The sequence below is a fragment of the Staurois parvus genome, unplaced genomic scaffold (assembly GCF_062004578.1).
Source record: "Staurois parvus isolate SC_StPar_1 unplaced genomic scaffold, SC_StPar_1.0 ptg000564l, whole genome shotgun sequence".
NCBI classification, from domain to species: Eukaryota; Metazoa; Chordata; class Amphibia; order Anura; family Ranidae; genus Staurois; species Staurois parvus.
The window spans coordinates 806,660-834,252 of NW_028318360.1; positions in this window are offsets into that span (position 1 = coordinate 806,660).

Sequence of the window (27,593 nt, forward strand, 5' to 3'; positions counted from 1 at the left end):
TGCAGTGCAGTTCCAAGCAGAGTTATTCCTTCCATTTGGCTTTCATGCGACAGTGAAGTTATTATTATTATTTTTTTTTTTTTTGCTTGTTGAAAGCAAAACCTTTTCAATAATACAGAAAGTGTAAAATTCATAACCTCAGAATGATTTACTGTAGAGTATCTTGTACTAGCCTGGAAGCACATTGGGATTTTTTTTTACAGCTGCAATAAATTTTAATCTTTTTTTTTTTACTGGAGTGGTAAATTGTGTGGGTTTGTTTTTTTATTTATTTATTTAATTAATTAATTAATTAATTAATTAATTAATTAATTAATTGAATTGATTTTAATTTAATTTAACTTCTCGAGTTTTTATTATCACTTCAAAATATTTTTTTTCTACAAATTCAAGTAGTAAGTGGCCCTATGGACATTCAACCAGTTTAACATTTGGCCTGTTATTTCAGTGTCAGTAACAGGCATTTCCTTTTTAAAAGCTGCAAGTTTTCAGTTTGTGAGAGCTACTCAAAGCATTGGTGCACTTTCAAAGAAAGTGCACTTATCATTTTTGCTCCCCAACCTAACCCTTTCCTGACCTAGATGCATGTGTGGGGTTGTATATAAACTTATAGTTCATTCAAATTTTAACATGGGATTGCTTTCTGGAATGTAGCGTTCATTCCTTATGTAGCACTACCCCCCTAAGAGTTGCTGAGTTTTGGTTCCCCCTATGGTCCTGCACAGCCAGGCAATGTACAATTTCCTCAGACCTTGCACACTGGAGTCAATAAACAGTCCTTGAGCTTGATTTTTTTTTTTTATAGCTTTATTAAAGGATATTGAACTTGGATGGAGTCGGGAGATGTATGGTATGCCCAAGATGACTGCAACTTGAGGACAACCCCTTACCAGCTATGTACCATAACTATGTACCATAAGTCCATAACAGCAAAATCTCTCCTTGAAGAGCTCTCCAGCCCTCCTGGTGTACCACCCCAGACCCCAGATGAAAACTCTTTTCATCCAGCTGCCTGAGGGAATCCCTGGGCAAGGGGACCCAAAATCTTCCACATTTAAATCAACAGTTGCAGATGGGGGCTAGTCAGGTTTCCCACCAGAATGCCCTCTCCCCTTATCTGGCTCAGGGGGTGTAGGATTCCTCACTCTGGCTCTCCTGCAAGCTTGTTTGGTTGCTGGCTGCCTTCAAACCTTCTGCTGGGCTGGCTCCACAGGCTGTACTCTCTCTGGGGACTGTTGAAACTGAAAGATCCTCCTTTCAGTTACACCCTGTAGGTAGGCCCTTCTCCCCTTGGCCCCCTCTCAGGCTCCTGTACTCCAGCTTCCCACTCCATCTTCCACCCGAGACTCTCCCCCTGCTGAGCAGGCTCAGTCATACTTAAAGGCTGCCCTGGCGCCATGCCAAGCCTCTTGCTTGGGGATTGGCCATAGTCCCCTGAGTGTGCAGATCAGCCCCTCCTCACGCCCACCCACTGTCTTTTAGAAACTTCCCAAGTCTCTAGAGCAGGAGAGGTATGAGGGAACTGATCTGCAGTGCCCTCGGGCCCTGACCTAAAGATGACCTGGCTGACTCATCCCAGGCTGACTCATCCCAGGCTGCTTCTCAGCCTCTGACTGAAAACCTATCTAGCTCCCCCTAGCTAACTAGAGGGGTGCTACATTTACATGCCTGTACATAGCTGATTACTAATTTGCTACTATACAGTACATAGTTGCTTATCATTGCATTTTGGACCATGGACTTCATATATGAGATATTTTTGCTAAATTTAACTTTTTTGCTACGATGTAACTTTCTATGGACTATAGACATCTTAAAGGCAAAAATTATACTATAAAAAAAAATTATTACCAGAGCACTATGAGAACTATGTTGACAAAGTCCGGAAGTGACGAAACGCGTCCAGGGCACGTGACGTATTGACGTTCTCGGAAGTGCCGTGGCAGCCATTTTGGATTCTGGAATCCCTGTGTGTCGGAGGTCTGGAGAGTAACGGTGCACTTCAGGTGTCCCCTAGAGCTACAAAGTGATAGTGCTGGATAGGAGTGGCAAGGGGGAATTACCTGGTGATCAGGAGACCCTCTACACACGGAAAGGGGATCGTATACTGGGCATGAGGAGTTGGATGCTGTTTTGCTGATCTTATCGTTTTTATATGTAAGTGGCTACAATAAATTTTATATATGATTATAATTCACATACTGATTCCTGGTCTGTTTATGAGGTCCTAAGGAACAAGAGGATACCAATCTAAGGACACTCTGTACATATGTGGTTGATTACAACCTGGAATTTTTTTGTTTTTTATGGTAATTATGCACTTTATAAATAGTTTGCAGTGATATTTTTTATTTTTATTTTCACGTGAGTGCTGTGACACTGGAGTGTTCTTTTTGCATGGTACACGTGTGGCACTTTAGTTCTGGGATTTAAAAGGTAATATACTATGTTGAGATTTTGTTTTTTGAGGTATTTGAAGAGCACCTGTGATTGATTTGCATCTTCTTCAGTGGAGTAGGAAGCGTCTTCCTATCAAGATATTGATCTTTGTTTGGACACATTATTTGGACACTTTATATATTGGGACTTTATTTTATTTTATTGTTTTTTTATTTTATTATTATATTATATTATTTTTTTATTTATTTTTTGTATAATTTTTTTGGGTAATCTCTTTAGGATTTGATTTTTCACTATAATTGTGGGTTTGTGGGTTTAAGTCAATGAATATATGTACTATGAGAACACTGTTTCTAGAAAGTGAATACAGCAATGGTTGTCTCTGTTGTGTTACACTATTTGATTTATTATTATTTCTCTGTGACCATCACTTGTTTATCATTGCCCTGTGTCTTTAAGCTGTCTCCTCCTGTATAAGCTGAGCTATTTCTCTCACCATACTTGTGTATACTCCTCCCCCCTGCCTCTTTCTGTAGTCATTCCACTGTATCTTGTCTACCTGTATGCATCTTTCCATGAGGCTTACAACATTAACGTTTTTCTACCTATAATTATCCTTCATTAAATGGAATATTGAAATGGTTTTCCTCATCTGACTTCCTCAACATGTGAGTTTATTCATTGAGTTAAACTGTCTGACCTGATGCAAGAGATAGATTCAACACCATGTCACATAGCTGTATACATCTCTGGAGATAAAGTTTATGGTCTTGTAGTGGAGTCAGAACAGTCTCCTTTCAGACACTCTGTCTCTGCTACCTTTGTAGGAGCTGTTTATAGGAAGTGTAAATTCAGCTTTACCTATTGAATGCTATAAACAGCATTCCTTTATCAATAGAAGGGCTAAGGAGGGCCTGAAAAACATATGAATATACAGTATACACACTTTTTCATATGCATCAACCTAACTAACAAAATAAATGTTATATATTTTTAGAAATTGTATTTTCATCACGTCTCTAGTGCCCCCACCTAGAAGGGCCTTATCTCACCAACAAGGGTCTTAGCTTATAATGGGGACTACCTCCCAGGAATACCTTATTCTAAACCTAGGTTCACACTAATGTGTTGCGGTCAACACAGAGCTCTGTGAGCATTTTCCACACCCTATTCCAATCGCACAGCCCTTGCAATCTGCTACGGGTGTCAATACAAACCTAACGACACCCCAAACGCAGGTCGTAAATGCAGTGCAAAACAACCATGTGGTCTGGTTGCAATTCGGCTCCAAAAAAAGTGCATGCACGTCTTTGATGCAAAGAGGGGTGATTTGAACCCATTCAAAATGAATGGGCTCAAATGGCACTGCACTGAATTACATGTGAATTGCACAAGAATGCGGTGCAGTTCATATGCGGTATCAGGGGCGGACTGACCATTTGAGCACTCGGGCACTGCCCGAGGGCCCGGGGTCAGTACGGGGCCCCATGAAATGCCCCTGGCACCTTTTTTATAGGCTTTTTTGGGTGTGGGCAAGGACACAGGAGCCCTATGATCCCCTATTGCCCGGGGGCCCCATGAGTTGTCAGTCCGCCCCTGTGCGGTATACAGTGTGAACCCAGGCTTAGGGTATATCACTTACAAACTTAATTTGAAGAAATGTTGGCCCATACATAAATGCAGTTTTCAATAATTTATTTCAACTTTGTATGTAGGACAGAAGGACAAAGGAGGTAGAATACACAGTTCCTACAGGTCCTTGGCTAGAAGTTGCTGGGTGAGTCTCAAATTTCAGCAGCATCACACAAAGCCTCTTCTGGTGAACATAGCCCCACAAAACAAAATGTTCAGGTAACTCTGTTCCAGTGATGATTCTAGCTAAATATATCTTCTTAGGCCCAGAAGGCCTGCCTTCTTAAAGAGAGGCCCTGGTTTCTTCTAGGACCCTCTAGGATCATCCAATCCCAGCTCCTAGTTCTGGAGCCTAAGGACCAGGCAAACAGGCTTCTCAAACAGAGAGGGTGATAACCTTTAAACCCAGACTCAGTCATGGGGTCAAAAATTAGGCACACAGCCTGCCAAACAAATACCTATTCACCAGGAGGGAGGAGGGAAAAAAGATTCCTCTGAAAAGGGGAAAGGAGAATTATGGACTCCCTCTTTCTAGAAGGGAGGAAAGAAAAAGACCCTTCCAAAACATATACTAACCTGTTTGTCAAATATAGGTCCAACCTAATGATGACCAACTCACCAGGGGGTTGGACAGCTGCCAAAACTGACAGGAATCTTTGTATACAGGACTCTGGAACATCAGAATGACTTGTAGGTGATGTCATACAGATCATCCATGGGTGCAGTGCTCTACAAAACAAACTACAAAAGAGAAATTAAAACAAAGTGTAACAGGACTGCTATAGAACACGTCTTTACATTCACATATTATTATTTACACATTCACAATATTTTAAGCTGGTATAGGATAAAGAAAATAGAAATACAATAAAAATGTTCTGCGCAAAATAAATGATCCTAGTAGGAAGTTGGAAGAGGGGTGGGGGTCCTCATTGTTGATGCTCCTCTACAGTTAGTGAATTTTTGTAGGTGGAATGTGGTTATATATACAACCACAGTGTTCTGTGAACTTACAGTTCATCCACCCTGGGTTTTCCCACCCATTCTCAAACTGCTAAAAAGTATGGGGTCAATGCACAAAATCTTAGGCAGACCACTCCCTGTTTCAGTGTGCCTTGTGTGGTTATGAAATCTGACCTTGTTAGTTTGATACTAAAGAGGAACTAAAGTTGTTTTTTTAACAATTGCTAGCAGGTAGATTTTATGACAAACTAGACTCTTCTCTTTTACTTTATATTCTCTTCCCCTACTTGCTATCAGTTTCTTACAAACTATACACCGACAGCTGTGCATGCTCAGTTTAGTGTACAGTCATAGCATAGACAAAAGCTGAATCATCGTAGTCTAACCAGTAGAAGACAAAGCGACAAGAATGTGCACTGACACCATAGATATTATATAGTTGGTAAGTTTGATAAACATGTACACTATATTGCCAAAAGTATTGGAACACCCCTCAAAATCATTGGATTCAGGTGTTCCAATTTCTTCCATGGCAACAGATGTATAAAATCAAGCCCCTAGGCATGCAGACTGCTTCTACAAACATTTGTGAAAGAATGGGTCACTCTCAGGAGCTTAGTGAATTTAAGTGTGGTACCGTGATAGGTTGCCTCCTGTGCAATAAGTCCATCCGTGAAATTTCATTGCTACTAAATATTCCATGGTCAACTGTTAGTGGTATTATAACAAAGTGGAAGCAACTGGGAGCAACAGCAACTCAGCCATGAAGTACAAGGCCATGTAAAATGACAGCGGGGTCAGCGCATGCTGAAGCGCAAATGTCTGCAGAGTCAATAGCTAAAGACCTCCAAACTTTTTGTGGCCATCAGATTAGCATAACAGTGCGTAGAGGAAGTATTGGAAGCTTTGGAGGACTTACATCACCAAGTGCAATGCAAAGCATCAAATGCAATGGTGTAAAGCATACCGCCACTGGACTCTGGGTTTGGCGGTTGCCATGAGAATGATACTTGCCTGACTGCATTGTGCCAAGTGTAAAGTTTGGTGGAGGAGGGATTATGGTGGGGTTGTTTTTCAGGGGTTGGGCTTGGCCCCTTAGTTCTAGTGAAGGGAACCCTTAAGGTGTCAGCATACCAAGACATTTTGGACAATTTCATGCTTCCAAGTTTGTGGGAACAGTTTGGGGATGGCCCCTTCCTGTTCCAACATGACTGCACACCAGTGCACAAAGCAAGGTCCATAAAGACACAGATGAGCGAGTTTGGGGTGGAGGAACTTGACTGGCCTGCACAGAGTCCTGACCTCAACCTGACAGAACACCTTTGGGATGAATTAGAGCGGAGACTGCGAGCCAGGCCTTCTCGTCCAATATCAGGGGCTGACCTCACAAATGTGCTTCTGGAAGAATGGTCAAACATTCCCATAGATCCAGGTTGCTCTGTTCAGTGGTTTTGCACAGAGCAGCCTGGATCTCCTCTTCTCGAGTCCCTTCACACACCGAGCTGTGGCTTGGCCCCACCCCTCCCTCTCCTGATTGGCTCACCGGCTGTGATTGACAGCAGTGGGAGCCAATGCCTCACACTGCTGCTCCAGCCAATCAGGAGTGAGAGTTCCTGGAGAAATGTGGCACTCGTGGACATCGCTGGATCGAGAGGGGGCTCAGGAAAGTGTTGGGGGGGGGGGGGCTGCTACACACAAAAGATTTTTTACTTTCATGCATGGAATGTATGAAGGTAATAAACCTTGAGCCTTTAGAACCACTTTGCCTAAACACAATTTTGCAACTTTGATGTGTATTAGCGGAACTGCAAAATTCATCACAATTACTTTGTGTATCCAGGTGGACTATACCTTGTTTTTTCTGGGCAAATTGGGCTTTCTTTTGGTGGTGAAGGATAATGAATATCTTCTGAATTGTTTTTTTTAATCAAAGGAAAACTGGCCCAAAATAGTAAAAAATAATTTTTTTTCTATTTAGCTGTATATTTCTTACTATTGCCATAATTTATCACAAAGAAAAACCCAAAATAAAGCTATTTTTGTCTCTATTTATTAATTTTTGTATACAAACTTTTGTTTGTTTATATTTATTATGTATCTTTCCCTTCATTCAGAAGAGGATGTAAACACAGGGGCGGGCTCACAGTACTGATTACTGTGATAGCCAATCAGAGACTATCACAGAGATCAGGTGACCCAGAACTGGGGGCCCTGGGTCATGATCATTAGTGCAAGACCCAGGGCTCTCAGCACAAAGAGAGGTACACCAATGCAGATATGTGGATAAAGACCCACTTCCATGAGGTCGCATATAAATGCATACGGTCATCGAGAAGGGGTTAATGTTTGTAGTTGTTTCCCATAACTAAGGTCCTCCGTCCTCCAGCCTCCCTATTAGCTTCATTGCCCTTCTTCTCTGGAATTTCTCCAGTTCAAGGACATCATTCCTAAAGATTGTTGACTGTATCGCTGGAGAAGAACACTCTCCAATGGAAATGTGCCATAATCTTCAAATATACTGCAAATACCAGCACATTATGGCAAGAGCACCTGGGGCCCCCAAAACTTTAGTTCCACTTTAAGGCTAGTCATTTGACTGGGGTAGAGGGGTAAAAGACAGCCTAGGAGAGTTTCATTACCTTTTAATATATAAATAGATTGCCATAGTTCTACCAACGTAGACAAAATAATTGTCAGAAGGTAGTGTTCAATCCAAGAAGACTACATTTTTTGTGTAAAATGTTTTCTAACGTACACACAAAATTTGTCAGAAAGCAGTGTTCAATCCAAGAGGACTACATTTTTTGTGTACAAAGCTTTCTAAAGACTTACAACCTTACTGTATTCTTAGTAAAAAAGCAAAGTGATTAAGCAGTTTAATTGTAAGCCCTGGCAATTTGGTACAAGGCAAGTTTCCTTCCTGTTGTGCCTCTTGTGGTAATAGCCTTAGTGATGCAATTACCAATGGCCTAGTGAAAGATTTCACTGTCCTACTTTTAATGTCTGATTTGTCAGAAAAGCAGAAAAATAGAGTTATGCTCTTCAAAGACACTCTAGCCAAGAAATAAATGTCAACATGTTACAGCATTTGAAAAAGTTTAAATGACTGCTTGTAATTGTAATCTCAACTTTTTTGTGCTTTGTTCTGCTTGTTGGCCTGCAAGCTGGATTGGAAATATTTATTTCTTTTGTGAAATATTTGTTGGTACTTTTTGTGGGTTGATGTGTTTGTATGCAGGGATAGCAGATGAGGGAGCCCCCATCAGCCTCCTTTACACTTATTGGCATAGTTGCATGAGGTTAATGCAAGCTGATTGATGGCAAGCTTACATTCACTTCCAACTGTACAAGGGACACAGTGGCTAATACTGCGCTCACCAGCAAAAAAAGAGGAAGCTTCTTCATGGATCACCAATATAAGGGATACTTCACTGCTGACCACCAAGGTATGGGAGATCATTAACACTGACTATTAAAAGAAAGGGACACATCCCCAGTGCAAGATCATACTTCTCCCATTGACCATCAACATAAGGGGCTTCCTTCCCCACTGACCACCAATGTAAAGAGGCATGTTGCCACTAGCCAAGAATGTAAGGGGGTAGGGCACCACTGACCACCAATGTAAGGGGTGCTTCATCATTGACCAACATAAGGCTTGAACTGGGCGCAGCAAGAAACATGCAACACAAGGCAAAGCCTCTTCACTGAGCACCAACATAGGGGGACACTTCTCCACCATCCACCAATGTAAGGTGGCACTCCCAAGTTTAAACCAACATAAGGGTGATTCTCCATTGACCACCAGTTCAAGGGGGTATTGTGCCAATCACATCCAATATAAGAGCTTAGCGTAGTAGATTGATGGTACCGGAATTTAAGATAATGATAAGTGACACTTTCATACTCAAAATGTATTTTATCAACATTGTACTACCGGTGTCCCTGTGGGGCATCTGCATGGTATGTGGATAGCTTCCATGCACCGAGCACCTACCACAAAAACCTCTGTGTATGAAGAAAATATTTGAGGTTGGCACTCAAACCAGCTGTTCTTTTTGACAACATACCATATTCAGCATATAAATCATTGCCCAAGTTTGCACAAACAGACCTCATATTTCCACAAGCCCTGATAAAGGGGATGATATACAGCCCCAAAACGTGTTAGCTCCTATATGTTTAAAATACAACCTTACTGTGGACTCACATCAATTTCAGATTAAAATACTACCCAATATAAGAGGGTACCACATTTTGCTATACACTGTAAGCTGTGCTGTACAGTGTATAGTCCTGACTGCTGCACTTTGTTAGCTATGCTGCACATTACATAGTCCTGACTAAAGTGTTCATTGTCTCAACAGCTTACAGTTGCTTAGTTGACTATTTAAATAAAGGTCCCCATTATGATATTGTTAGCCTTTATATTTTGTGTACAAAAGAGTAATTGTAAGAAAAGCCCAGTATGTATCGGAACAAGAAGACTGTTGCATGTTCATGTGTATAATTCTGAGCAAAGGCTCTCTGCAAGATGTATATTAGCATGCACGTGCAAAGGTATCAGTGTTCACACTAAGCAGCGCACACATGTGCACTCTTGGCACTGGCATTGCCGCCAAACAGCCTATTTAAGCTAGATTGTGACATGAACAGATTGCTGAGTGTTCTTCAGCTGGTTCCTACTTTACCTGTGCCCTGACCTGCTACGTTTGCCTTCCCATCCACTACCCGACTTGCCTCTGACCTGTCCTTGGATTCCCGTCTACCTGTTGTGACTCCGCTTCTGCCTTACGTTTCTGTACCTTGCTGCTCAGCTGTGAACTGACCCTGGCCTTTATCTTGCCTCTGCCTCTAATGTCTTGTACCTTGCTGCCCTGCTGTTGATGACCTTTTGGCTTGTGTCCTGGATTTGCTCCTGTCTGCTGATCAAGTGTCACTGTGCATGGGTCTCTGGTTCCTATCTGGTGGTCCACAACCAGATAACCAGGTGTTGGACAGTAGGTGCAAGAGAAGCCCCCTCCCCAGCTTTATCTCCTCCGGGTATGTGACAGTAATGTAATGAATACATTTTTTTAATATCCTTTGTATTTGTATGGTCTATGTGTGTCTGTGAAAAATCTGAAATAACCTTCTGCACACTGTTGTATGCCCCTACATTTTTTTAGCTAAATTTTCTTTAAAAAAAACTTGGTTTGGTAACAATAGGGTGCTAAAGTTTGCTATAAATATGTAGCCATGTAAAGCAGTGTGATAAATTAATGTTATCTTAAACTTTAAACTGTCTAAACATCTATACCAATGCAAAAGGAAAGAGCAGGCTCACCCAAAGGCAACCCTTTCCTCTTTAAAGGTACATACCACAACACACTTCTAGTGGTTGTCTGCTGGCCATGGCTGTTCACACACATGTATGAGTGTGCATCAGTTTTGCCTCCTTCTCCAGCTGCCCATGTGAATGAGCATTTCTGGAATATACTGCTCCAGCTCCACTTTCACCTTTGTATTTCTCCCTTGTGTTGCACACACAAACTCCACTTTCTCAGGATGGTGCAAGGACAAGAATGCCAGCACACACAATCTCCTCTGATACTGCTTTTATTTTACATCATCTTGCCTTATAGGCAGTAACCAGCTGTCAGGAATCTGGGTATGACCAGAAGTGTGTGGACTGACACAGGGAAACAGGTGATGGCTGATTGCAGGAGTGAGCTTCTGGTTGCTGAGAGCACCCGCTGGCTAGCCCTGGTACTGCAGCCCACAAGGCAGGTGAGTCCCACCACCATTGGCGAGCCCATTCCTGTCACCAGCTTACAAGTTTCATCCTCAGTTGGCTTTAGACACTATGACTAGGGCCAAGTGAGGTTGAAATGCATAAAATGCTGTTTACTGAATGAGCTTTTGCAATTGCTTTCTGTTCTTAAACCACACCACTTTGCCTTAAGAGGCCAATAGCAGTGGAAACATTTCCTCTCCCTGCCTGCCCTGGTGACTATCATTGAGACAGGAAGTGAGAGGAAATTGCCTACTGGGGATACAACAATAAAAATCTAATAAAGATTCTAAAAGATTGGCATGATTCCTGGACTACTACTGCCAATGGTACCTTTAATGTCACTTTGCATATAAAGTTCTAACCAGGTGCTTCCTGGTACTTTCCAGACTCTGTAATATGTTCCCTGGACATACAGGCCTTTGCTTTAGAGCAGGGGTACTGAATTCAAACTCATGGAGGTCCGACAAGTAACATTTTCTTAAAACTGCATTTTTTTAAGACCTCTCCTACTGTATATCACAATCCATATACTTCAGTGTTCTCAGTCCCCCCATATGTTACAGTCCCCAACTTCACATCAGTTTCAACTTCACAGTAGTGTTCTCAGGCCCCCTGCACATCACCCCCACCCACCCCTTTACAGTACACCCCCATTATTTTCAGCAGTCCTCAACCCCCCTTCAAACCATCACCCCCACCCCATACTACTGTCCTCTGCCCCCTTCACATCTCTCCCCCACACTATTGTCCTCCTCTCCTTCACATAACCCACAGCAGAACTGTGTCCCCTTCACATCCCCCACAACACTGCCCCCCCTTTACATCTTCCTCCCCACAGCATTGGCCCCCTACATCTCTTCCAACAGCACTGTCCTACCCCCTCACATCACAACCCCCCCAACAGTAGTTTTTTTCTGCCCTATTCACATCAACTCCTCTCCCCCCCACGCACACAGCACTGCCCTCTTCACACCCCACCCCAGTAGTATACTCTGCCTTCCTCAAATCAACCCCACCCCCTATTTCACATCCCTATCCCACAGTATTGTCCGCTCCCCTTTCACATCCCCCCACCACAACACTGTCCCCCCCTTTACATCTCCCCCTCCACAGCAATGCCCCTCCTCGCATCACAAATCCCCCCCCCCCTTTACATCACCCCTTCAGATATGTTTAGTCTCCTGCTGTCCGCTCTGCTGTTATAACAGTGGCGGAGGATGGGAGGAAAGAAAAGGTTCCTAAATTACATGATCGGGTCCAGATGAAACAGTGGCTAGGTCGGCATCAGAACCACGGTCTGCCGTTTAGTGATGCCTGCTTTAAAGGATGCCAAACTGTAGGAGATGTTCTTTATACATGGAGGTCCTATCCAATGCTTTGACATTTTGGACCAAAGTATTTGAACTTTTACATAAACAGTTCAGAGTGCAACTTCCTAAACATCCTTGGCTAGCTCTTTTACATTTCAAACCTCTGAATCTTACCAAATAACAGTTTAAACTGGCTCACTTTGACCTACTGGCTTTCAAATTGACAACTGTCAGATCATTGACAGTTTCTTTGATAATTAACAACTTACTAGTATCCTCACAAACAGTCATGATACATTTCTCAAGATCTGGGACCCATGGATCACATATTGTCATCCATTACTCTCTACACAGAGCCTATCCACTCTATGAAGTGTCTATGTGATAGCTGGGAAACTCCTATGTTGTGCCCCCCTCTCATTCCTTCCCCCTCTCCTCGTTTGTGTCTCCAATACGCACATGTATATGAATAACTTTACACCACTGTCTTTATTGCATTCTACTTCGTTTATTGAACATTTGCCTTTTGTAAACTGTGTAGCATTCTGGGGAATGTCACTCAGTGTAGAGTTGGTACACTGAGTTCAGGCAAGACATGAACTATACCTAACACAGAAGTACAGGGTTGGGGGAAAAAACTTGTATACTCACCTAGGTGGATGCAGAATCGATCCGCTGCTGCATCTGTCCTCCACTGACTCTGCAATGAGAACTGAGTGATCAAAGACAGCTGATTGCTCAGTTCTCCCTTCTGCTCTGAGCAGAGAGTGGTCACTGTCAGTCACCGGCTCTCTGCTCTGCCCCTTCAGTGCTCACTGGGGCGCCAGACTTGGGAGGGGAGGGAGCAGTTGGCTCAGTCTCCCAGTGACATGGTGAGAGGCTAAGCCAGATGCCGGTCAGGCTTTTAGCTAGCAAAACTTTATCATCTCTGAGTCTGTCTCTTCCCAGACTTACCATGTAGTCTCCTCTCGCTTTCAAGCAAACAACAATGCCCACTTAGCTGTACAGGCATCTGCCTTGAGGCACCCTGTCTCACAAAACCCAAGCTCTGTGCCTCTCCACCACTTCCTTGATTCTCTTACTCACAAGTTCGTGCTACAAGGCCCACGTCTTGACCTCTTGATAGGAACCCACCGGACTTTTATGCTGAGAGCTCTTGTTTCCTGAGTGGAGCTCATCTGTCTTCTGGCTGGAGCCCTGAACAACTGAAATGGGCTAGTCTATAACACCTGCACACACACAGCCTACAGGTCTCCCTTAAGACTTGGCCACAGGATTAAAAGCTTTGTCCTACTCAAGATTGAAGCCTTTGGACTCAGGACCCTGATCCAGGATTCCCAAACATGGAGAATACTAGCAAGCCAGTCTTCTTTACTCTGAACAATACTTTAGAGCCCCTTCAACTGTAACTTTTGGAATCCTATGTGCCTTTAGCCTATACTCACACAGTGGCATGGCCTAGCACTGTCACAACTAGTTTATGAAATCTTTTTTACATGTCTGTTGTTTTTCTATAAAATAAAATTAATAAATACATTTAAATGAAAAATCTGCTAGAGATTCTAAATCAGGCCATAGATGAGTGAAAACCGAATGAAAATTCTTGCTTGTTCATTTTTTGCCTCATTAGTGTGCCAGCTAAAATACACAATCAAAAGTGCCAGATCCAACATGCTGGGTTTTGTTTAGAAAAACAAAACAAATGATAGCACAATCGTATGCACCAGTTCTGTTTTTTGATTAAGAGAACGTTCGGTTTTCGACTCATCTATGGCTTGTTAATCTCTTCTCTACTCCAGTAAAAAGTGTACTGCTGTCTGTGATGATGTGTGACCAGGACAGGAAAAGTGAAAAAATCTCCCTGAACTGGACACATACAATACCCAACAAAGCTTCTAACCATATTCCCCTATCCAAAACAAAAATAAGTTTTGTCTGTAATTCAACTGTAATTCAATATCCCCTGTCGCCGGTCCTCCGGGGAAAGTTGTGCTTCAGTTATGAATATAGTAAATTAATATGACCCAGAACACTTTTTCTTTAGCTCTTTTGCACTCTGTGTTACATTACTCCTGTCCAAAATATTCTCTGCTGTACTTCGCATGATACAGGTAAACAACCGAAATCATTGGAAACAGATGCTTCTATGCTATTTTTGTTTCCTGTGTTAATGGACTAATTACCATACAGTCATGCTTATAATCATGTATAAATAAGCTGGGTGGGTCCATGTATCCAAAAACATCTCTACCGTAACTAAAGTAAGAGATGTCAGTAATTAGAGAGAGAGAGAGGAGCGATGGAGAAAAAGAGAGGGAAGGAGAGAACAGGAAGAAGACAAACAGGGAGAAAGAGACTGAAAAACCGCCCATACTTTCAGAGAATTTCAACCACTTGCAATCAACCAGGAATCAAACATATGATTGTAGGCTGATTTGGGGGGGGGGGTATGAGAAATGATCACCCCCAAACAGGATAGTGCACTAAACCTGTAGGTAAATAAGAGGAGTAGAACCTTTGCCAAGTTGAAAAGTGGGTTTGATAATAAAGTTGGTAGTGTCTCCACCCAGGACAAGGCCTGAATACAGAGGGTCCCCTTCCTGGAAAATTAACCAACAATCTAATCAAAGTAATTGGGAGCAGAACTACTGCAACCAGCATATAATATTAACCATGAGTATATAGATGTGAAAATAATACAAGCTTTATATAAGAAAATATTATTAGTAGTACATGCAGTCATTGCCAAAAATATTGGCACCGCTGTATTTCTGTCAGATGTTGTACCACTTCGCCCAGAAAACTGTTGCAATTGCAAATGTTTAGGCATTCTCATGTTTGTTTCTTTTGCTTATATTAGTATGATGCAAAAAAGTGGAGAAACAAAAAGCCAAATCTGACACATTCCACACAAAACTTCAAAAATGGACTGGGCAAAATTATTTCCACCCTCAATTTAATATTTGGTAGCACACCCCTTGGAAAAAATACCTGAAATCAATTGCTTCCTGTAACCATCAATGAGTTTCTTACACCTCTCTACTGGAATTTTAGATCACTCTTCTTTCTCCAACTGCTCAAGGTCTCTCATTGGAAGGGTTCCTTTTCCCAACTGCTGGTTTGAGAGCTCTCCACAGGTGCTCTATGGGATTTAGTTCTGGACTCATTGTTGGCCAGTTCAGTACTCTCCAGTGCTTTGTCTGAAACCATTTCTGGGTGCTTTTTGACATCTGCTTTGGGTCATTATCCTGCTGTAAGACCAATGACTTCTGATGGAGACCCAACTTTCTGACACTGGACCCTACATTGCACCCCAGAATTCTTTGGTAGTCTTCAGATTTCATAATGCCATGCACACAGTCAAGACATCCAGTGCCTGAAGCAGCAAAGCAACCCCAAAACATCAGTGAACCTCCATCATGTGTGACTGTATTATTTTCTTTAAAGACGTCATTGCTTTTTCTGAAAACAGTAGAATGATGGGCGTTTTCCAAAAAGCTGTAATTTTGTTTAGTCTATCTACAGCACATTCTCCCAAAAGGGTTTTGGCTTCCTCAGATAAGTTTTGGCAAATTCCAGTCTAGCTTTTTTATGTTTCTGTGTCAGCAGTGGGGTACTCCTGAGTCTCCTACCATAGTGTCCCTTTTCATTCAGATGACGACATATAGTGCATGTTGACACAGTTGTACTCTGTGACTGAAGGTCAGCTTGAATTTGTCTGGAAGTTGATCAAGGTTCTTTATCCACCATTCAAACAATCCTTCATTGCAATCTTTGATAAAGTTTTTCTCTTTCTTCCACGTCCAGGTAGATTAGCTACAGTGGCATGGGCTGTCAAGTTCTTGACAATGTTGTGTACAGTGGACACAGGAACATTAACATCTGTTCATTGATACAGGTGAGTTTAATTACAAATTACAGGAGCATCAAAAACTTGGAATGCAATTATTTCTTACAATTTTGAGTAGGTGCCAATAATTTTGTCCAGTCCATTTTTGGGGTTTTGCATGGAATGTGTCAGATTTGGCTTTTTGTCTCTCCATTTTTCGTGTCATACCAATACAAGCAAAATAAATAAACACGAGAATGCCTAAACATTTGTAATTGCAACAATTGGTGCATTATCTGACAGAAATGCAGGGGTGCCAATATTTTTGGCCATGACTACACATCCAATGTGCAAACAGGTATTATTGGTCAAGGGCCCAACAAAAGTCCTTGTGGAATTGTGTGCATATACCCAGGTGAATATAGTTATTAATAGAGATACCTCCAGAAGAATGTTGCAGCAAAGTCCAGATGTGGGGCACTTGAGGATGATCACAATACAGCGTTCATCTTGGTGACCTGAAGACAAGATCTATGGTGAAAAGGAGACCCTCCATTCATTGTCCAACAAGCCTGGAATGCAGCTTTTCTCCAACAGAAACCACAGTGTGATACTTGAACTCAGACTCAGTCTATCTACTCTGCACTTGGTCCCTAGTAGCATCTAATCTGTCATGCAACTGGACCTCTAACTACCAGAAGTGACCAGTGGATGCCTAATCTGACTCTAGCCTATGATGATTATTGAGCCCTGAGATAAAGCTAGCTATAGAAACACACACACACACACACACACACACACACACTTACTGTAGCTATCTGGTATAGTGCGTGTGAGATAACAGCAAAAGAACAGATATAATTTAGTCACCAATTGTTAAATATATCCATATATACACCCAGAAGCTATGAGCAACAATAGTAAACTATTAACAAAGGAACACTTGCCTAATAACCCCTGCTTCTGATCTGGATTAGCAACAAATCTTCCATGGGGACATGTGGTTTCAGTTCCTCTCTTTCCACTTTCTCCTTCTGGGGTTTTCACTCACATTCCAGAGACAGGACATGCATACATAATATATCAATCATCCCAGAAATTTACAAATGCAGACAGTAGAGAGCAGCAGATCCCTATACGATCAAAAGTGGTTACTTGAACCCCAGCAATCTACCACCCACTAGTTAGATCAGCCACTTGAATTCAGTTGATCAAACTGGGCTATAAACTGACAGTTTCAATACAGCTTATTGAAAAAAAAGATCAAAACCAGAACAAATTGGATATTTTCATTGATAGATTTCTTGCTGCATTTGATCAATACAATTTAGATCCAATCTCTTTGCTGTCAATTAAAACCACTATTTTCACATTCAATCACTCCGGATGTTGATCGCAGCTCAATTGAAAGTATTAGAAATTGTCAGAAAGTTAGCACTTGTATGGCCAGCTAAAGGATCGAGCTACAAAGGGAATGTCCATAGAAATGAATCACCATAGTTAGCCATGGCAAAACAGCTATCCTTCATTTAAGGAACCTTCAACAGTCTCAGCTCATACTACTAAGTGACAGAGGGGGTTGGGCAAGAGAAAAGAAGAAAGAGTTAGAATATGAGAGAGGAAGAAAGAAAGGATGAGGAAAGAAGAGAGACAGATTTCCTACCATACACAACCATTGTTAGATGGTCCATTAATTGCATAGTTGTGTTTACATTGTTTTCTTTGCAACCACAAGTCCTTCTAAATAATGACTAAACCTATCGTAGTAACAATATTTTCACAGAATCTGGAATGTGGGAATCCCATGGTCACTGGACATCCCTGAATCTCATGGTTCAGTTATTACTTCTTTGATTCTTTTCTAAAATAAATCTAATATAACATATGATAGTGTGTTGGGCTGTTATTGTTTCTTTGGACCAAACACTTTTTAACCAAAAATGTAAAAATGTATGATAAAAGGAAAGAACCCAGTGGTATTTCTTATCAAATGATGCACACCAGGCAAATTGCATTGCAGGAGCTACTCAGAAGACTTAACAGCCCATCTTTAGTGCCTTGTGAATTTTTGGGTAAGACAGGCTTTAGCCAGGTGGCACCAAGGCAACAGGTAGGGTATACGCATGCTTGGAGCAGCAAACATAAGTTACAATGTTAAAGTGATTGTAAAGGCTCAGGTTTTATTTTTGTTAAAATAGAGACGCTACTAAGAAAAGAAAGGGAGAGGGAGACCCATATGTCCATTAATGTAGTACAAAAATTGAGAATCAAAGCAGCTGTTAATAAAAACATGTAACCATTACATATTATGACTATACAAAACATCAAGCTTATTGTAAGTCGCTCCAAAATCCCATAAAAAGTGCATAAGGACAACAGATATATATATATATATATATATATATATATATATATATATATATATATATATATATATATATATATATATATATATATATAGCTCATATGTAGTTTCTATTAGATTTTCTCCGTGTTTCGTAGGACAAAAGCCTGCTTCCTCAGGGAGATTTAACAGACATCTCTCGAATTGTAAACAGAGCCATAATAAACAAACAGAGCACATAAAAAAGCAGAAACAGAGAACAATATATTTACATTTACCATGAGATGGTATCTAGTTGTTCACAAAATGACCGGGAGACCATGATCATTCACATCTAGAAAGGACCCTTCCATGAAAGATTGCAAAAAAGTATAGGCCAAGTAGACAATTAGATTAGGTGCATCCTGTCTAAGAAAAGAAAAGAACGAAGCATTGATAGAAAACGAAAGAAGAGAAAAAAAAGTTGTTTTAAAATAACAAATATGTCAAACTTACCTGCTCTGTGGCTTCTCATCTGACATCAGTGCCTGACCTCACAAATGCACTTCTGGAAGAATGGTCAAACATTCCCATAGATCCAGGCTGCTCTGTGCAGTGGTTTTGCACAGAGCAGCCACAATCCTCCTCTTCTTGGGTCCCCTGCTGGTGCTCCTGGCCCCTACCCTCTTCTAAGTACCCCCAGAGCAAGCTGCTTGTTCCGGGGCACTCGTTCATGCTTGCTCCCAAACCGCCTCTGTGTGTGTATAAGGGTTGGCGCCACACTCCCCACTGTCTCCTCACTGGCTGTGATTGTGTGAATGACAGCAGCAGGAGCCATTGGAGGAGGAGGCAGAGACCCGGTAGAGCTACACAGAGAAAGTTTTTTACCTTCAAGCATAGAATGCATGAAGTTGAAAAAAAAACCTTCAGCCTTTAGAACCACTTTAAGCTGGTCAAACACTTTTTTTTTTGTTCAGCCAATGGGCCGAATTAAAAAAACTGACATATTTCTGACACAATTGATTTGGATGGAGGATATCTCCATTGTCTTATGCCAGCTGCACCAGCTGCTGTCAGAATACACTGATCAGTGGCTGCAGCTGTTGATCAAGAAAAAATTGACAACTAGTCCCTTCGACAGAAATTGATTGAAATTTGGTCAGTCTCTGCCAAACAGATGAAATTCAATTAGTGTATGACTGGCTTGGGGGGGGGGGGGGGGGAAGACTCCTTAGTACCAGCTGTGTCTCTCTATAAAAATACGGACGGCTCATTCAGATGAGTGCAAAAAATGCTGCGTACAAATGGACCAAACATATAGTTGTGTGCACAACACTGGTTTGAAAATGTACAGTCAGGTCCATAAATATTGGGACATGGACACAATTCTAACATTTTTGGCTCTATACACCACCACAATGGATTTGAAATGAAACGGAGAAGATGTGCTTTAACTGCAGACTGTCAGCTTTAATTTGAGGGTATTTACATCCAAATCAGGTGAACAGTGTAGGAATTTCAACAGTTTGCATATGTTCCTCCCACTTGTTAAGGGACCAGAAGTAATGGGACAATTGGCTTCTCAGCTGTTCCATGGCCAGGTGTGTGTTATTCCCTCATTATCCCAATTACAATCAGCAGATAAAAGGTACAGAGTTCATTTCAAGTGTGCTAATTGCATTTGGAATCTGTTGCTGTCAACTCTCAAGATGAGGTCCAAAGAGCTGTCAGTATCAGTGAAGCAAGCCAACATTAGGCTGAAAAAACAAAACAAACCCATCAGAGAGATAGCAAAAACATTAGGCGTGGCCAAAACAACTGTTTGGAACATTCTTAAAAAGAAGGAACGCACCGGTGAGCTCAGCAACACCAAAAGACCCGGAAGACCATGGAAAACAACTGTGGTGGATGACCGAAGAATTCTTTCCCTGGTGAAGAAAACACCCTTCACAACAGTTGGCCAGATCAAGAATACTCTCCAGGAGGTAGGTGTATGTGTGTCAAAGTCATCAATCAACAGAAGACTTCACCAGAGTGAATACAGAGGGTTCACCACAAGATGGAAACCATTGGTGAGCCAAAAACAGGAAGGCCAGATTAGAGTTTGCCAAACGACATGTAAAAAAGCCTTCACAGTTCTGGAACAACATCCTATGGACAGATGAGACCGAGATCAACTTGTACCAGAGAGATGGGAAGAGAAGAGTATGGAGAAGGAAAGAAACTGCTCATGATCCTAAGCATACCACCTCATCAGTGAAGCATGGTGGTGGTAGTGTCATGGCGTGGGCATGTATGGCTGCCAATGGAACTGGTTCTCTTGTATTTATTGATGATGTGACTGCTGACAAAAGCAGCCGGATGAATTGTGAAGTGTTTCAGGAATATTATCTGCTCATATTCAGCCAAATGCTTCACAACTCATTGGACGCTTCACAGTGCAGATGGACAATGACCCAAAGCAGACTGCAAAAGCAACCAAAGAGTTTTTTAAGGGAAAGAAGTGGAATGTTCTGCAATGGCCAAGTCAATCACCTGACCTGAATCCGATTGAGCATGCATTTCACTTGCTGAAGACAAAACTGAAGGGAAAATGCCCCAAGAACAAGCAGGAACTGAAGACAGTTGCAGTAGAGGCCTGGCAGAGCATCACCAGGGATGAAACCCAGCGTCCGGTGATGTCTATGCGTTCCAGACTTCAGGATGTAATTGACTGCAAAGGATTTGCAACCAAGTATTAAAAAGTGAAAGTTTGATTTAGGATTATTATTCTGTCCCATTACTTTTGGTCCCTTAACAAGTGGGAGGCACATATGCAAACTGTTGTAATTCCTACACCGTTCACCTGATTTGGATGTAAATACCCTCAAATTAAAGCTGACAGTCTGCAGTTAAAGCACATCTTGTTCGTTTCATTTCAAATCCATTGTGGTGGTGTATAGAGCCAAAAATGTTAGAATTGTGTCGATGTCCCAATATTTATGGACCTGACTGTATGTCTTCATTCGGACAGCTGCACCTGGCAGTGCATTCAGGAGCATAAAAAAATAGAATAGAGCCGTGTCCGAAGGCATATTTTGAACAGTATTTAATGCTGTATGCTTGTGCTAACATTTATAAACTATGACAGTACGAGAAATCTTTAACATCCTTGTACAAAGGTGGACACAACACCCACGTTGAAAAAGGGAAGCAGAAAGAACACAAGGTTAGCACGTAACAGAATATCAATTGTGAGTCGACAAAACTGGGGTTTATGGTTTTCTCCAGATTTTGGTATTCCAGAACTGAATTCTGGAGTGTTGTTTTATATCAATTGGAGGATGACGTGTGTATTTATAAATGTATTTTCCCGCAGCAACTAGTCCACCAGTTCTTTTCCAGAGATATGCATTTAATCAGCTCAGGAACAATTCATAAAACAGAGGTACAGATAAGGCAGATGAGAAGGTAGAATATTCATGCCATCATCAGAAACCTTCAAAGGACCCACTTTCTCCTGTCACCCTTTCTCCTGTCACAGTTTCTCATGACACCCTTTCTCCTGTCCAAGGGCGTATTTACCACAAGGCAAACAAGGCATTTGCCTCAATTTTTCAGGGGGGGCAGCAGCATTTTTCAGGGGGGCAGCGCCACCCCCTAAAAGAAGGGTTGGAAAAAGAGAAACACGCAGCATGGGGACCAGGTGGGATCTGAGAGAGGCTGCGGGCTTCTTGATGGTGTATGCAGAGCCTGACTCTTATTTCCAGGGATGTCTGGACCTGTGAAGGTAAGTGTCTTCTCTCTCTCGCTGGGGTGGGGGGGTTGTCAGTGTATGGGGGGCGGTGGTAGTGGAAGGCTGTCTTGGGTGGGAGGAGGGCTGAAGTGTTGTTGGTCAATGTCAGGCTCTCTTCATGGGGGAGGGGGGTGTTGGTCGGTATCAGGGTCTCTTCATTGTGGTGGTGGTGGGGGGGGAGACGATTTTTATATTGCCTAGGGCAGCACAACACCTAAATACACCACTGATCCTGTCACACTTTCTCCTGTCATCCTTTCCCCTGTCTCCCTTTCTCCTGTCACACTTTCTCCTGTCACCCTTTCTCCTGTCACCCTTTCTTCTGTCACACTTTCTCCTGTCACCCTTTCTTCTGTCACACTTTCTCCTGTCACACTTTCTCCTGTCACCCTTTCTCCTGTCACACTTTCTCCTGACACCCTTAACCAAAAGAACCTTCCCTAATATACACCTTTCCCATTGACCAAAGTGTCGAGCAATCTGATTGGTTGGTTTTATGAGCATGTTTGGTCTTATGTGTTACAAACAATGTGTCTAGACCTAGAACAGCTGTATGCATAGATTGTATTTAAAAAGTTAAATACATACTCCTTGTCTTGTTTATGGCAAAACTGCAATCTTAAACGTCCTTGTACAAAGGTGGACAGGACACCCATGTTGAAATTCTCTTCACCATAAACAAGTACCCTATGAATATTTAAGACCTTTCCAAATCTAATCAGACAAACTTGCATTTTACAATGCTGGTAGATTTGCAAATAACCTGCTCTGAAACTCCCCCTGACTCTCCACATATTTATCCAAAAGCAGGTTAACCCAACATAACAAAGGTAAGGTAACTACCTCGTGCATAAATTAACATAGTAAGGAGTCCTTGGCCATCCTTTTGGCCAATAACGTGAATATACACTATACAGTCAGGTCCATAAATATTGGGACATCGACACAATTCTAACATTTCTGGCTCTATACACCACCACAATGGATATGAAATGAAACTAACAAGATGTGCTTTAACTGCAGACTGTCAGCTTTAATTTGAGGGTATTTACATCCAAATCAGGTGAACGGTGTAGGAATTACACCGTACAAGCAGGAACTGAAGACAGTTGCAGTAGAGGCCTGGCAGAGCATCACCAGGGATGAAACCCAGCGTCTGGTGATGTCTATGCGTTTCAGACTTCAGGCTGTAATTGACTACAAAGGATTTGCAACCAAGTATTAAAAAGTGAAAGTTTGATTTATGATTATTATTCTGTCCCATTACTTTTGGTCCCTTAACAAGTGGGAGGCACATATGCAAACTGTTGTAATTCCTACACCGTTCACCTGATTTGGATGTAAATACCCTCAAATTAAAGCTGACAGTCTGCAGTTAAAGCATAACTTGTTTGTTTCATTTCAAATCCATTGTGGTGGTGTATAGAGCCAAAAATGTTAGAATTGTGTCGATGTCCCAATATTTATGGACCTGACTGTATATATATATATATATATATATATATATATATATAATTACAATATCCTACATGAGCTTAGTGATTTAGAAGAGTTTTGGGAGGGCAGAAATCCCCAAACTCAGAAACTCAGTCTGCTAATAGCAATATTCGAAAAACCCAGTTTTCTCTGTTCACAACTGATATTCCAGGGGCCCCGCACTCTGCATACATGTGAACTCTGTGCCCTTCCTACTACCTTTTGTGCAGTGGCAGGGCCTCGCAATACAATGCACCCTATTGGCTCCTGTCACTGCTCAGGACCAAAAAGTCAATATCACTAATATCACTAACACTATTGGTGTTGACTTGTTGGGCCCCAGAAGCACATGAGCAGAAAAACCTTGGCTTTCAGTCATTTATTGTTGAAGGATGAAGTCATCCTGCACATGTGCTGGAGCATGAATCCTTCATTCATAGGGTTGAAGTGTCAATGCGAATAGTATGTAATGAGGACGAAAGGCTGCTTTAACACTTTAAGCTTTTATGCATGTAAACCAGGGGTGTCAAACTCAATTTCATTGTTTCATTGTGGGCCACATTAGCAGTATGGTTGCCTTGAAAGGGTTGGTTGTATCTGTAAGGCTAAATGTTCAGAGCAACCCCCCCCCTTACATCAGGTATAAAAATCCCCTCCACCATCAGGAGTGAAGAGCCCCCACCATCCCTTACACCACAGTGCACCTCCCCTACCTTGTGCTGCTGTCGGAAAGAACCTGGGGGCAACAGAAAGTGTAGGGTGTGGAAGAGGACCAGAAGAGGGCTGGAATCATCTGCCAGAGTCTGCTAATAGCTGAGACCAGGGAAAGAGGAGACAAGGCGGTGCTGTAGCTGCACAGAGAAGTGCAGGATCTGTAGGAGGGGTTCTGTCCTCCTCTCCACTGCCAACTGCTGAGATGGGGGGAGGGGGGGAGGGTAGGGAACAGAGACAAGTTTCTCCGCAGCTACATGGAGAAATACAGGATCTGGCAGAGGAGTTCTGTCCTCCTCTCTGCTGCTGACAGCTGAGACAAGGTGTGGGTGGAGACGAGGGGGTGCCACAGCTGCAGGAGAGGTGCGAGGGCCACATGAAATGGCCCAGTGGGCCGGATTCAACTTGCAGCCCTTGTGTTTGACACATGTGATATAAACATTACACAAACTATTCGTGAGTACAGCGTACAGACAATTTAAAAGGATCTTGATGCCAGCTTTTGCGTTAAAAATCAGACTCCTTGTCTGGGATACTGCCCTGGAATCTGTTCCAGTGATTTCTCTGTCTTCCTCTCATAAATTGTCTCAATTGTTCATTCTCCATTGAGCGCATAGGCCGCCTGTGCAACTATACCGGTAGGGATTCACCTGATTGTCCGAGGTGTAGGGTCCAGCAGGGTGATTTCATTATTATTATTATACAGTATTTATATAGCGCCAACAGTTTGCTCAGCGCTGTACATTATAATGGGAGACAGTACACGAGACAGCACAGTAACAATACAATACAATACACGAGGGGTTTGAGGGCCCTGCTCCTTGGAGCTTACAATCTAGGAGGAAGGGATAGTGGTACAGGAGGAAATAGCTGTGGGGGATGGAGAGGTAGGAGGAGTGGAGGAGATCGGCAATTAGGTGAGGGCGGGGTAGGCTTTCCTGAAGAGATGGGTTTTCAGGGTGCGCCTAAAGGTGAGGAGGGTAGGTGACAGTCTGATGGGGTAATGAGTTCCAGAGGATGGGGGAAGCCCTGGAGAAGTCCTGGAGATGGGCATGGGAGGAGGAGACCAGGGAACTAGAGAGTAGGAGGTCTTGTGAGGAGCGGAGAGTACGTTTTGGGTGGTAAATGGATATCAGGTCGGTGATGTAGTTTGGGGCAGTATTATGGACAGCTTTGTACGTCAATGTTAGTAATTTGAATTTTATGCGTTGGGCAATCATAAGCCAGTGGAGGGATTGGCAGAGGGGGGTGGCGGATACGGAGCGGTTAGTAAGGTGGATGAGTCTGGCCGCAGAATTCAGGATAGACTGAAGCGGGGATAGCCTGTGATGAGGTAGGCCGGTGAGGAGGGAGTTACAGTAGTCAAGTTGTGATATAATAAGGAATGAATGAGTTGCTTTGTAGTTTCTGGGGTTAGGTCATATGCTCTGGTCATATGCTTTGGCGCTGCCCAAAGTTAGATAGATATTGGAGTGAGGTTCTCCAGTTTATTTCTCTAGGATCGCAATATACTGTTCCCCAGGATCCCTTACATTGTCTGTTGGGGGCACTGGACCAAGAACTGTTCCAACCAGGAGTGCATATTATGGTATCTAGACTTTTATATCTGGCTAGGAAGTTGATAGCAAGGTACTAGTTATCATTGGCTTCCCGAACTAGTAAGCAATGGATAGATTATGTTAATTCATTACTCCCGCGGGAAAAACTCACGTACCAACATTGCAATGCTTATGGTAAGTTCCAGCAGGTATGGCGGGGTTGGCTGGATATACCGGGGCTCGCCCCTCCTCAATTGATAGTGGACCGACTTTTGCTGGTGTGACATTTTATATCAGGTGTGTGGCTCCACTCCTCCCCTTATGGGAGTTCATGTGCATCTCCCATTTTTTGCTGATGAGATGTCTCGGGTGAACCAGATGTTGTTATTTTTATTATTTGAAGGCATGTTTTGGGCTTTGTTCTTTTCCCCCATTTATGTTTACATCTGGACGGGAAGGAATAAACGGTAAAAAGGAAAAAGTAAGACATTGTCAAGAAGGCTTTGGATCCTTGTGGTCTCCGTTTTGTTTGATTATTATTTCTGTTATTCTGTCCATTATGGGATCTGCATATCCACATTGCTCTATTTATGTGTAATCCTGTTGATGCAGTAATGTCATTGTGGATTCTGTAAGTACTGTTCCATTTTCTTTATTATCTTGACAATAAAAGTTGTTTGTATTTATAAAAAAATCAGAATACTTGTCTGAATGAGCTCTTAGGTTGTGGAAACCATATTTTCGGTCTGTACAGAGTTAAGTTTTCAAAGAAAGCACACCTCTCTAGGGAAGTGGATCATATTACCCAATAACCTGTCAGCCTTTCTCTAGTGTCAGAAAAGCGCTGGCTGCCTGCTTTGTCCTGGTATCTCCCAGCAATCCCTCCAGCAATCTGCTGTCACGGTACTTTACCTGCTACCTGACCCTGCTGTGCTTTCTCTCTGATTGTTAAAACCAAAAAATACAAATTCTCTCTACTTTTCCCTGCAACTGCTCCCCGGTGAAGGAAATGTCAGCGTACCTGCCAAAATATTTACCATCTGAGCCTGCGAAAATCCCTTAGAGTCTAAAGTAAAGTAACAGTAAAACAATTCTCTTGTCTGGGGATAAATGTAAGGCTTAAGCAAGCAAAGAATAACTATTTGCACAATCACATAGATAGGGTTTTTTTTTATTGTGAACTTGGGGCCATTCTATAAGCCTCTGTTTAGTCTGGAATTATTTACTGAAAACTGTGCTATGTGCAATTATCTCTTTACCCTTTTTTACATAAAAGAAGAAGGTATAGAGTATTCTCAGTAAGCATGTATTCTAAGATACTACTTCTGTGTTTACCGTAAAGTAAATTTTGATTTCACTTTCACATTTTTACAGGTTTGCTCTTTTATATTTTCATTGCATTATATGTAGAGATTTTGTAGATTATGCGCTAGACTGTTTTTCTTTCCAAAAGGATGGAACCATCTTTGTTCAGGCACTACTCTATTCCAAAGACATGCTGGTAGGTTTATTGGCTCTTGTCTGGTCCTAGTATGCATATGTATGCATGTGAGATAGGGATCTTAGATTGTAAGCTCCTTAATGTCAGGGGCGGATGTGAATGTAAAATGTGTAAAGTGCTGCATAAACGCTATATAAATGCCTGTAATAAATACATTTCCAGGGTCAGTAGTCTTGTGCTAGACCAGGGGTCTCCAAATTTTGTAAACGAAGGGCGAGTTTACTGTCCTTCAGACTTTAGGGGGGCCAGATTGTGCCCAGTGGGAGAAGAAAATGTCCTGGCATCAGTGGGAGTAAACAATGTGTCATCATTGGTATTAACGGGAGATATAGTGCCTTATCACTGGTATCAGTGGGAGG